The sequence below is a fragment of the Anabrus simplex genome, chromosome 1 (assembly GCF_040414725.1).
Source record: "Anabrus simplex isolate iqAnaSimp1 chromosome 1, ASM4041472v1, whole genome shotgun sequence".
Classification (NCBI taxonomy): domain Eukaryota; kingdom Metazoa; phylum Arthropoda; class Insecta; order Orthoptera; family Tettigoniidae; genus Anabrus; species Anabrus simplex.
This window is the reverse complement of record NC_090265.1, coordinates 685,697,819-685,710,404: the sequence shown is the minus strand read 5'-3', so window position 1 is coordinate 685,710,404 and position 12,586 is coordinate 685,697,819. Positions and strand designations below refer to the sequence as shown.

Here is a 12,586-nt window from a genome sequence, read left to right as displayed (position 1 = left end):
TGACCCAAGTTGGGGTCGAAACCGGTACCGCTTCCGCTTATAATTAAATATGAATATAATATTACATTTCATATTTATTTGTATTGAATAGGTTGAACTACATTATTTATTAATTCAATTTCATTGCACCGTCTATAGACGGGCGTAGCACGGGTGGACCTGGCTGCGTCAGCCTGTCTATAGGCAGGCGTTGCACTCGTCAGGTTATCTCTTCTTCGGATTTTCCGATTTTTTTACTTTTCTTATTTTTGACCAATATAACCTCCAGTACGGCCAATATTCTTCCCCTAGAATAAATTCCTATGTGAAATTCCTATGTGCTAGTGTAATTTTCAAGCTTATTTCTTTGATGCTTTATTTGGCGAGTGTATCGTGTTTCCCGCTCACTCCAGCAGTGTGTGTGCATTACAGGTGGGAATTTCGGACGGAAATCTTCCTACAAGCAAGAGGCTATCGTGCACTAACGACTCCGTTAATCAGGATTCAGGAAAAAAAAATGAGTTTATTGTATGGTTTGCGCGCAGTTATAATTTCTGTGCATAGTTTCGTTGGAGTGATGGTCCACATGTTTTTTCTTGCAGTTCTGTGCTTTTCCCCCTGTCGAAGTCATATGTTAATGTATGAGACATACTTATCTGTTTTGTATGCGGTAGTTTAGCGTATTTAAGTTTTTATTCTTCGTTCATAATTTTAATGACTTGATTGTATTTGAGAGTTGTCCCGGTGGCAGTTTCTAGTATTTCTTCTTCACACTAGCCTATTAAATTGAATTTCCTTTCATTTTACAATCTAATAAAGGAAACTTATCATGCATTTTCTTCAGTTTTTGTTACATTTTCTTGTAACCATTTTTTTTCTTAGTTGAAGATTTTAAATGCTCAATTTGTATTGTAACTGTAGATATGTATGCCTTTTATCTTGTCTTACTTAGACTGTGGCATAATGTACGTGATCAAATCCAAGAAATATCTTCCTATTTGTGATTTCTAAAAGTTGGCACTTGCGTATATAGTTTCATTCACTTTCAACCACTACTTCTGGGTGCTTGACTTCTTTTGTCAGGCAGTGTACATTTTTAAACAACTTTATCTGCTGGGTTATTGTGACAATAGCAATATTGTTGTTTGGGTCATCAATCTCTCTGTAGACTAGTCGAACCTCGATATCTCGAACCTCCATTCCTCCAATTTCTGTGTCTCAAAGTAACTTAAATTTTCTGGCCGTTCGTCCTATTGTTCATGTGTATTTGTTTATGGCTATTTCTAGATTTCTCGAAGCAAACATTCCTCCCTTAAAGCAAAAAAACTCTAACTTTGAATTTTGTGCAACATTAACTGTGCAATACAGCATTTGTGGTTTGTGAGAAGCAGTTAACAAGTAAACAAAGGGTTACAGTGATGCTGGGAGCTAATATTTCAGGAACCGAAAACCTAAAACTTGTAAGTGATCAGAACATTGGCGAAGCCTCAGTGTTTCTCGGGTGTGAATTACCGGTCACGCGCGAAAGCAACCCCTGGAGTCACGGGTACGAGCTCCATTTACGAATTTCGGCCGTGTTGTATTGACGAGAAGTTTCGACGTGAAGGGGAGGAATTTAAACAGTAACCAACAGAAGGGACTAACGGATCTTTTTTTCAAAGTTAACGGAGGTATGTTTCTTGTTTTACTACTGTATGTACTGTATCCTGCCTTCTAAAAGGTTGCTGTAATAAGGTTTGTAATTAGTTATGCCATAAAATAGTTTGTATTATTTTTAAATACTGTTAGAAATAATGTATTCAGCATAAGCCCCAGATACATTTTTAGGTACATGCTATACATGCTCAAAATCGGTATTATCTATATCTTGAAGTTTCGATAACTTGAAATAAAAATTTTGCTCCAGAGGAGATTAGTGATATCGAGGTTCCACTGTAGTTTTATGCAACCCTATCCAATGCTGATCTTGTCATTTCTATGTAACTACTACAACCGATGTCTGCTATAATGTATCATATTCATGACTTATTCCGTACCTACCATTATTGCTACCTATACTACCCTAAAAAAATTGAACAACTTGTGGCTGTGTATCATTCTCTTCATCTAGTCAAATTTCACCGAATCGTTTTCCTTTTACAAATTCAGTTTGGTATCTCTTCATTCATGATTCGATCTGACCTTTGATCTTCTCCAACACCACATTTCAAATGCTTTATTATCTTTCTTTTTGAACTAGTTATTTTTTCCAAGTTTCACTTAAGTCTGAAGACTTCTAATTTCTATCGATGTTTGATGTAAGACTATTTTTTTTTCTTTCTGAATGAAAGCCTTCCTCGCCTGTGCCAATGTGCATTTTAGGTCTCCTGCCATTGTTACTCCACTACCCAAATAACACTACTGGCCGGTTTCTGGAACATGAGATATCGAACTTACAGTGGTATCTAATAGTTAACTTGTGTTTTGGCGTTGCACGATCGTAAGATACAGCTATCGGTTCAACAAATAGTTTGCTAACTTAAGAGGCCGCTGAGCAGGATATATCTATTTAACTTGGTGGGCGCGTGCGCAGTACTTCAGTATCAGCAGCTAACATTGTGTTTGTTAAAATTTTCTATGGCATTCTCATCTTCTTCCGACAAAAAAATTTGTAGAAATGGTAAACATTCTAGAAATATTCTAATGAAGTATACAGTAGTGAAAACGAATTCAAAGACAGATTGAGGTGAAATAAATACACTGCCATAGGTTTGGTAGAGGTTACAGGTGACAATTTGTGCCCTGTGACGAATAATAATTTTCCATTATCCCCTGTTGATCAATTAATTACGGTACCCTTTAAGATTCGGTACTACTGGATCTTATCATATTTGTATCTGTGACTGCATTCGTGTCCATAAAAGTACTGGTACCAGTAACTGAGTTTAACAGATACTTACACATTTATTGTAGTTGGCCTACTTGCATTAGCAGTGAGTTATCGTGGGATTGTTTTTAATTAACGATATTAACATTACATGGAACTAACAAGTTATATAATGATGTTAATTACCCTATATATATATATCGTTATACTGTGATCAATGTTCATATTTTGTAATAACAGGGAAGAGATACGGAATACTCATAAGGCTCAGTGCAAACTGGATTGCGCGTGACATGTGCCACTCGTGTGCACATTTCATTAGAAATCCTCAAACATTGTCCAATTCTTCTGACAGCCTTTAACACCACGAAACTGACACCCACGTCTGCAAGAACTAGTCGAATACCCATTTCTTGCTGCATGGCAAAGAGGGGATAATAGGAGCTGCACGGAAAGCTCAAATGCGATGCATTACATGTGCGCATGCGCCTGACAATCTAGAGAACACACCTAATGCACAAAAACAAAGCAATAAGAGGGGTGGCATCTAGTGTGTATTTATGAAACTTGATCGAGCCAATAGTTGACAGTTCGATAAGTTAGCTGCTGTTCCGCTGTGCAACGCAGCAAAGATTTATTGAGTCGGCAGCTGTAACAAAGCAATAGCGATCGTAAAGATATCTCACCATTCCAGAAACTGCGCATACGTCTCTTTCTTGAAGACTTCATTTTTTAATTTAATATTTCCTTCATCTCTTGACTTTGAGTGCCCTCCATTACATTTATTTATTTATTTATTTTCATCTTGTACGCTTTTTCTGTGACAGTATCCGTACCATTTGCAAATTTCTCCAGATCTTGTGCAGACTTATTAAATTTTGGCAAATATGAGCTTAGATTTCCTTGGATAAATTATGCTAAAAATTAAACCCTTTCAGCTGTGCGTTTGTATCTTATGTTGTTGAAATTATTAGATTTACTGTGATGCATTTTAAGCACTGTTCATTAATTGATTCACTTCTGTATGATACTCTTTGGTACCAATGGTAGCTAAGTACACAATTATTTTTGCTTCCAGGTGTACCTAGAAGTAAGGTGCAGCTGATTGACGTCATTTCTCTTTGAACGGTTTTCATCGATATAAATCTTAGGTAATGTATTGATTGATCTTTGCCTAGAACACCTTTTCAATAAAGGTACTGTTGTTAAATATGGTAATCATGTCCTATACATATTCCTAGCACAAGTGCCACGATACTCAGATTAGCAGTAATTTTCGTTTATGTGGTTTCGTGTAGGATCCTGTAATTGTCATAATTTATGAATTAATTTGGTTATTTCAGAAACGTTACATTTTCTTAGTTTTGAGTATAACAAAAAACTTCCCCTTTTGAGTGAAACTTAAAATATTCCAACAAATTATATATGGTAAACAGGTGTGTTTTAGATCTACTTGTGAAAAAAATTCAAAGATTCGAACACCCACAATTGAATAATAAAAGTGCACTTGTGCTGTTTCTGCAGTAATGTGGTGATTCCCATGCATTTTGAGCATTTATATGTTGGCCTACTAATGTTTATATTTTGCCACAAATCCTATAAATGTAACAATTTGAAGAATTAAGAGTAGACCAACATCAAAAAATCTAGTTTCACTCATCACCAGGTCCAGCAATGTTTTGCACCTCTATTATAAAATACCTCTTGGACTGGAATCGGTGAAAGTGGCTGATTTTGCATAAAGTCAAATGTGACAACTGTATCATCTTTATTTGCTGCCATTTCTTTCATATTAGAATAAAACATTTCTCACCTCTGAACTATTTGCTCTGCAACGTCATTTCTTGTAGCATTTTCTGGATCCTTGATCTTCATTTTAAAACTTTCACATGTGGAGCAAGCGTCCACCTGTGGTTTTCCAAGCTAATATCCAAAGTGTTCTCGGAAGAGTTTCCAGAAAAAACTGTTTTACTGAATTCACTAAGTCAGGATTGTCTTGTATAAAATGGCCTTTTTTAGGCTTACCTCCGTAGTTGGCAACTTTTACTTCATATTTTAAGATATGCTCGTAGGTCCTCACACATCACTGGTGGTAGCATTACCACTCCTTTGTTTTCCCTCGCCAATTGAGAGGGCTTACACCAGCACATAGTGTTACAGATTCGACAAACTCGACTTGCATTAACAGCGAAAAAACACATGAAAGCCTTTTTTTAAACCTCTTTAAGTTCCTCTGACATTAACGTTATAGACAAAGAAAGGCTGTTTCTCTTTTCTTGCATCTACTGTTACTTGAACTGCCAAGCCAATTTCTTGTTCTTCAGCAAAATCATGTTCCTCTGGATATATCCTCGAATTTCTGGTTTCAGGACTACCTCATTTGGGCCTAAAACTGTCCCTTTCCTTCTCTTTGCCTCCCTTCTTCAATAAGTGTAAGTACGTCTCGAACATTCTTGCGTTCCAGCAAATGAAAATAGTCCCATACTTTTTATCTTCTTCAGGTATATTAGTAAAGCATTGAACTGCACACTTGCAATTATGAAAAGTTTGAGTTTTTACTGAAACTTGTTTACCATTGTAAGATACGTAAACACCTTTCAGTCTTGCTTTTCTAATGATATCTCTCTTGTACGTGTCCTCATTAACACCTTTTCTTCTTTGAGGCCCTGGCAGTATTTTTTCACTATCACTTCAACTCTTAGATAATTTACTATTTCGTTAACACATAGACGGGCGCCGAACGAAGGCTGCTACCCTATGCAGACTGGATAGTTAAAGCCTCCAAGAAAGAAATTACACTGCTGCACTCAAACCACTATAACTCTTAATGTGTTCAAGATATCGACCTTAAACTTGGAACATGTACGTGCTAGGTTGCTTCGTAGTCTGTGCGTTGGGACACTTTTCAAAGCAATAATGTTTGTGGCTCCAATAGTCTTTCTAAGCGCAGTGTAGTATGAATGCTCTATTTGTGCCATTCATATACTCGTTGTTTTCAAGCATGCAAGGATTTCTCTTCACTGCTACTCCTCGTTTAGTGTTAGCTGTTCATCATTAAAAATATCTAATTGACTATCACTTGGTACCTGTTATAACCAGTCAAATGATATCTCTCTTGTCCGCATTAACAACACCCCAATTATCGGTAGCTGTCGGCAACTATGTCACGCCATGTTGACATCAGCACGGGTGCTCCAGGGAATAGCTCTACATATCCAACATTATTTTGTTAAATACACGAAGAAAGATGCAGCAATTTATATTCCAAGACTACATCATTTGGAACTCGTAATTCTTGCCCACAGTTTCATCAATAATTAGGAAAATACAAGGTGCATAGAAGTGAGAATTCTCGTAACCAGTCACCTTCTGTCGGCTGTCATCTACTGTCAGCTGGAAACTACGAGAATGCTCACTGCTCATCACCTATATGGCACATCAGTTAATGGGCGCGCCATCTTGTACAGCAATTCTCGCCGCATAAGAACGCTGTGTATATTCGAAGTTTCCATTGCTACAACAATCGTACAATAAAGAAATACGTCAACACTAACATCTACGATCCCTCTACTCCATGACATGATTGAAAGTAGTTAAAATTATAGCCAACAAATAGCACAAGGTACAAACGATACCCGTGCGTTAAAACGGAGATCTCTGGGGTACGTCGTCAACCGCTGTCCGCAATACTAACGAGATCTCCAGGGTCGGTCGTCAATATGTTAATACATTGCACACGCGGAGGTGCCAACTATTACGGATTTTACTTCACGGTTATGGAATTATGGTCAAAGGGAAAATTATTACAGAAAAGCTGACATAACAAAAAATTCTACAGAAAAAATGAAAAATGTTGTCCTCCTAAACAGTCTTGATTTCAATGCCTGTGAGTTGGCAATGATACTTATTCGATCGTGACTTCCTTTTGCTACCTATAAGCATAGTGAAAGTCATTGCGAATGAAGGAGCTCAAGCGCTGCTCTTTTATATTATAAATCGTTCAGTAATTTTGCATTTGCCACGTTAAGTGTGCCTGACAGTTGACGGAAAGAATGTGAAAGAAGTGAGGCTTACATTAAGCACTTGTGCACTGGAATCGCTTATGGTTCAGAAGACGAAAATGTAATCACCGTGAAAAAGATGCTTCGAGAAAAACGACACTGAAAAGCAGCTGCTGCGTGAGAAAAAAGCTGTATGTTTTTTCACGAGAATTTAATCATGATGTAAACAAGGTCTGTCCGCACTTCTGCCAAAGAAAGAGTTGTGATTTGCTGAGCCTGTATCATTGACCTCCGCCCCGTCGTCTCGTGTTCAGACGTACAGCGCTGCCTATATGACCTAAAGTAGATGAGGAACAGTTCTTGAGCTGTGTGAACCTAGTGGAGGGGTTTGAACGGAGATATACTGCTGAAGATTATGGCCTACATTATTTATTTTTTATTTATTTATTCATTCATTTCTGAATATGAAATAAAGCTCTCGTATGCTGGAGCACAAAATTCCACACAAAGGCAGATTTAGGACAGCTGTTAGAAATGTCTGCCTGGTAGACTGTAACCTAATATCGCACACTGAGAATAACACGGCCACAACTAAAAAAATGTAAATTTTACAAGAGATATATTTGAAAGTTTGCTTCTTTCATATAAAATCAGATTATTCAAATATCAAAGTAACTGTTTGTTACAATTACTTCGGTATATACACTTTTTGCTTTGGTATACATATGCTTTGATTTATGCAATTGTATGTGAGGTAATCTGATTTATATTAATAAAATTTGCACTTGTGGCCTTATAATACCAGCAAGGTAGAAGATTTACCAACATTTATTTCAAAATTGTAATGGAAAGTATGAATTCCAACTTGCATAATGATCACAAGAAAACTTTATTCTGCATCATTTACTGCATAAGAACTTAACCAAAACCAGTTTTATTGTATTCAAAGTACAATTTTGTCAACATAATTCTGCCGCTCCTCACATTCGTAATCTGCTTCCGTAAGATCCGCTTGTTTGTCCTCTTCATTTTGATGAGCTTGTAGGCTATGAAAGAACTGGTGATGAACTCTAGGAATGACACCAGTTGAACATAGTCGAGGAAGTCCTTAAGCTTGCTCAAAGATATTTTCTGTGGACATGAATAAGCCTGTTCCAGAAGTGGTAATCTTGGACGTCCTCGCAGTTTTCCTCTTACGCGTATTGTTTTAATGTCCTGGTCTTCGTAGTCTATTTTGTAGAACAGAACATTGGCTGAATCCTTTCTTGTTTTCATGATTTTGAGTGAATTCCAGTTCCCTTTTGGCCATCTGCGTTGTCTGTGAAATTCTTACTCATATTCTTCGCCAGTTGTTTTAAAATTTTTAATGTCCTCCGTCGCAAGCTCTTAGAACGTAGGGCTTTCCTTCTTTCTTAGCTAACAATATCAGAGGCACCCACTGCGTTGGTGAAAAAATAGGCTCTAATTTCAAACTCCTTGCTTTCTGCTTCTTGATTGTAGAATGCATACTACTTTGTTCTGTGTATGTCCAGCTGTCAAATATTTATGGGTAATTTGTGGAATACTAAGGGGCTGTACAGCAAAGAGGTATAAAGATTCTATAAATTTATTCTTACTTTGTCCACCAGCATTATCTGAATAAAATGCAACACGTTGATTCTGGCAATGTTCTTCTAGAAAAGTCGAGACACAAGTTCCAATTTCATTGACTCCACGATTAGCTATTGATTCGTTCGAAAAAAAACCAGTACCCTTCCTTCTTTCCGATATCATAAACAGTAAGTATTCAACTTTCTATTGTAGTACAAAACTGAAATATCACCACATGGTGCTTCAAGGACTGCCTGTAAATCGAAGCATGATGCAGTCAATGACCCCTATCTTTGGACTTATCTACTTAGTATTTTTTCCTGCAACGATCTTCATACAATGCTAGTTTCTGTTCCTTTTCTTCATCACTGGCATTTTTATAACTTTCACAGATCGCACACTGATCTTTCTTTGGCACGAAAAAGAAAGATTGAATTCTGTATTGAAAATTTCTTTATATCAAGTGAGCTTCACTGAAGGAAGTCCACTTTTGGTTCGATTTTCCAGATAGTCGGTACATCTCGACAACTGTTAAGCTCCCATCTAGATACTCTACTTCTTTGAGCTTGAAGAAAACGACTCTGTTCTGGGGAACGAGCGTATATGGTTTCTATCCTGTTCCTTCGACGCCTCATCAACTTTATGCTTTGTGTGTTTTCCCCGTTTCTCCTTCTCTAAAACTCCAGCAGTTCCTTATGAAGTTATCTCCTACATCAAAAGAGTTTTCATAAAAAAACTGCTTACAGACCCTTATTTTATTTCTGTCAAAAAAGTAGTACGCAATATTACATCCCCTCTGGCTGCCTTCTTTTGAATATCTGTACCTTGGTTGCACTTTTTGGGAGTGACTGACCACAAAATTACGCTGCAGGCCATGGTCTCCTAATTACCAGTAGGATTTGTTGATTTCTGCTTTTCTTTCCTCTGTAATTTTGGTTGGTCATTGAAGACGGCACTTTTTACCCCACAAACACCTGACTTCGCAACTATTTCTTTATTGGTTACAGTGAGGTATGCCTGACCAAAATTTACTCTTGATTTCTTTGTTTGCTTTCCATAAATCTGGCTGACTTTTTCTTCCTCTGCGATCTGTTAGCTTCTACTCGAAGTGTTGCACGTTCACTCACGGTAGAATCCTCAGCTTCTATTTCAGACAAATCACGCTCTTCAAAATGTACTAATTCCGTGATATCACTATCACCAACAAACTCTTCCAGTGCCCCACTCTGCTTCTCTCGATCGACATTCTTTTCTTGTGATGTGGTCGGTAAAAGAGAAAACATAGATCTGTATTTTGTTTGCTTCTAATGACTTAATTTGAAAGAACTACTTAGGGCATGTTATTTATAATGTACCTCTGAGGCCATAATGTTAGTATTGCACAAAGATCCACTGGTCCCTTCACAGTTAGTCAGGTTGCAAGTGGTAATCTGATACTCTGAGGGAGATGAGCTGCTTTCACAGGCACGGGATCAGTGTAAACCTTTTCTTCACCGGCATTTATCTGCAAGTAACAAAACATGAAAACTAACATTATTATATTTTACACAGATATTACTACCCAGGCGATTTATCCAATGAATATTAGATTTCTGAATTCTACTTGCCTGTAAATCACTGTCTCTATCTGGTTTTAAAACATCGAAGTCGCTTTGGACCTTCGTAGGGGCTACTGGAATACTTCGCATCTCATAAAGTTCACTTCCATGTTGGCGTTCAACAATCTATAACAAATTAATCAGCCTTAGGTATGCTCTCGGTTCCCTCATTTCATGAATATTTAAGAAAAGCACAAGTGCAAAAAACAGCAACAGGGTATAAAGTTACTGCTTCCAGTTTTGCTTTCAAGTTTTCAGTAGTACACTAAATATATTAAAATAAACAATAAACTTAAACTCATATACTTACCATTACAGCTATGATAAATCCCAGATATAATTTTAATCATATTTATAGAAGGCTGCTTACCTCTTAATCACAATTTGCAGCAGGATTTAGCACATTATTTTCCTTATTCAGGATAATCATGTATTGTTCATGTCCATTTACAGTAAAACCTCGTTAATTCGAAGTCGTTGGGACTCAAAAATCGGACTTCGAATTACGTGATTTCGAATTAACCGCCAATTTGCAATTCAGAACTACCAACCCTCGCTGCGTTACAAAATATTCTAAGGCCCGTTACTGCATGAAGTTAACCTTGAGTGTAAATGCGGTAAGCTACGGTACCGTACCACTCTACGTTCCGGAACACGCGTTCTATTATGACGCGGATAAATTTCGAGTTGAAATTACTCTGTAACATACTACTGTTTAAAAATGTAAAGGCAGTTTCGAATTAAGTCTAAATTTCGGTAATGGGGCCGACGTACTTCGAATTACTAATTATCTGTATTTCGAATTAAACAATTCAAATAACATGCAAAACTGTATCTCATGTTTCCGGGAACGAGACCTTCTTCGAATTAGGCGGGATTTTGAATTAACCGATTTCGAATTATCGAGGTTCTACTGTAGATACATCCAAAATCACAGAATAAGGCAAAACTGATTAACGCAATGCACAGAAGTTTCTCTACTAGAGTCACTAAAGTACATTATAATGACAATAAGGAAACTGGATTTACATTGAAGCAACAAGAGCCCTCCACTCAAATGTGAGTGTAATAAGGCCACAACTTAAGATAGTACCTGCTCAATAGCGAGTTTATATGGAAAGCAAGTATAATACAGCCATATGTCAATGTGGCTGTATTGTTCTCACCACTAAGAAACCAAAATGTTATAAGGAATTATCTGCCCTCAGAAGGAAAAAAAAATATGTATGGCCATGTTACACTAAATTGAGCATGACTAGATATTACTTGAATAAAAGTTTTTTTTTTTTTTGAGATGTGGGCTTATAATTCACAGTATGTGATATAATACCAACTTTCAAGTTGAAATGTGTATCTCCTTATCTTGTACAGTTCCTATCCTGATAGAACATATAGCATGATTGAACATGTCATGCGTAACTGTTGATAATTCTGTAGCAACAATCATAAAGAAACAACTCAAAAAGACAAGAAACCCAGGCAGTTGTGGTCTTAACAAAGTAAGAAGTCCATGTATATTATATATGTTTAGCTTTCTTAATCGTCCTGCAGGGGCTCAATTCCTTCCATATCACACGATGTATCCCCCCATTCTCATTACTGTCACTGTCTGAATCTCTATCATTGATGATAAATCTCTCTAACTTCATCTGTTGGGCCGTCTAGCTCCCACATCTGGTCTTCTTCTTTCGTTGCATTTCTAATGCAGTCCTTCCAGTTATCTGCTGTCACATTTTCAAGGGCTGTGCAAAGTAGACCTCGTACGTCTTGTAGCTTGAAGGTTGTGTTGTTTCTCGCAACGTAACCCTTCACTTGACTCCATATCTGTTCAATGGGATTGAGAGTGCATTGGTAGGGTGGAAGTCGTAGAACACAGTGGCCCGCTTTCTTTGCTCTCGTCGCAAATGTATTTGTCATACATGTCTTGCACTGACCTCACCCCTGCAAGGTGTTCTGCTTTGACCATATCAGCCTAGTATTCTGTTTGGCGACTGTCAAGCCTAGCAATGATCTGGTCTTTCCGCATTGCCATTATCGGGTTTCGTTCCATTTTCACAGAATAGCAAGATGCATTGTCCATTACAATCACACTCCCAGGTTCGAATTTCACTAGGATAGACGAAAACCACAACAAAAAGACGTCACCTGTGATTTCTTCATGATATTCGTGTTGTTTTAGATTCAAACACGAGAGCTCCACCTTCCACAAAACCATAGTCACTTCCTATATGAACAATGATAAGCCTTCTATCTTTTCCAGTCGGCTGCTTCAAGCCAGTTTAAAATCCAGAAACAAAAGTCTGTTTCTTCGATTTAACACTGGAATCAACCCATACTTTCGAAGTTGCACATCCTTCGTTAAGCCATGTTTCATCCAAGTAATAAATTTTGCGACCTTCTGCACAAAATCTCCTTATTTCACGCAAATACTTCAGTCTCCACAATACAATATCTTCCCTATCCATTAACACAGGTTAGGATCTCTTTTTAACAAACTGGAACTCTGTCCTTTAAACCTTTTCACTGCCGAGTTTTGATGACTAGTCGAGCCC

General features: G+C 37.4%; 1 protein-coding gene across 5 annotated transcripts in view; it reads left to right on the top strand.

The window, feature by feature from the left end:
- Positions 1 to 12,586, top strand: part of LOC136857318 (uncharacterized) — a 93,698-nt gene that overhangs the window by 29,009 nt on the left and 52,103 nt on the right. For 3 of the 5 annotated variants that reach the window (XM_067135901.2, XM_067135902.2, XM_067135903.2), the window contains exon 2: positions 3,924 to 3,996. The exons of the other annotated variants lie outside the window; for them this stretch is intronic. The gene's annotated coding sequence lies outside the window, so the exon portion shown is untranslated. The remainder of the gene's footprint in view (positions 1 to 3,923; positions 3,997 to 12,586) is intronic. 5 annotated transcript variants of the gene reach the window in all.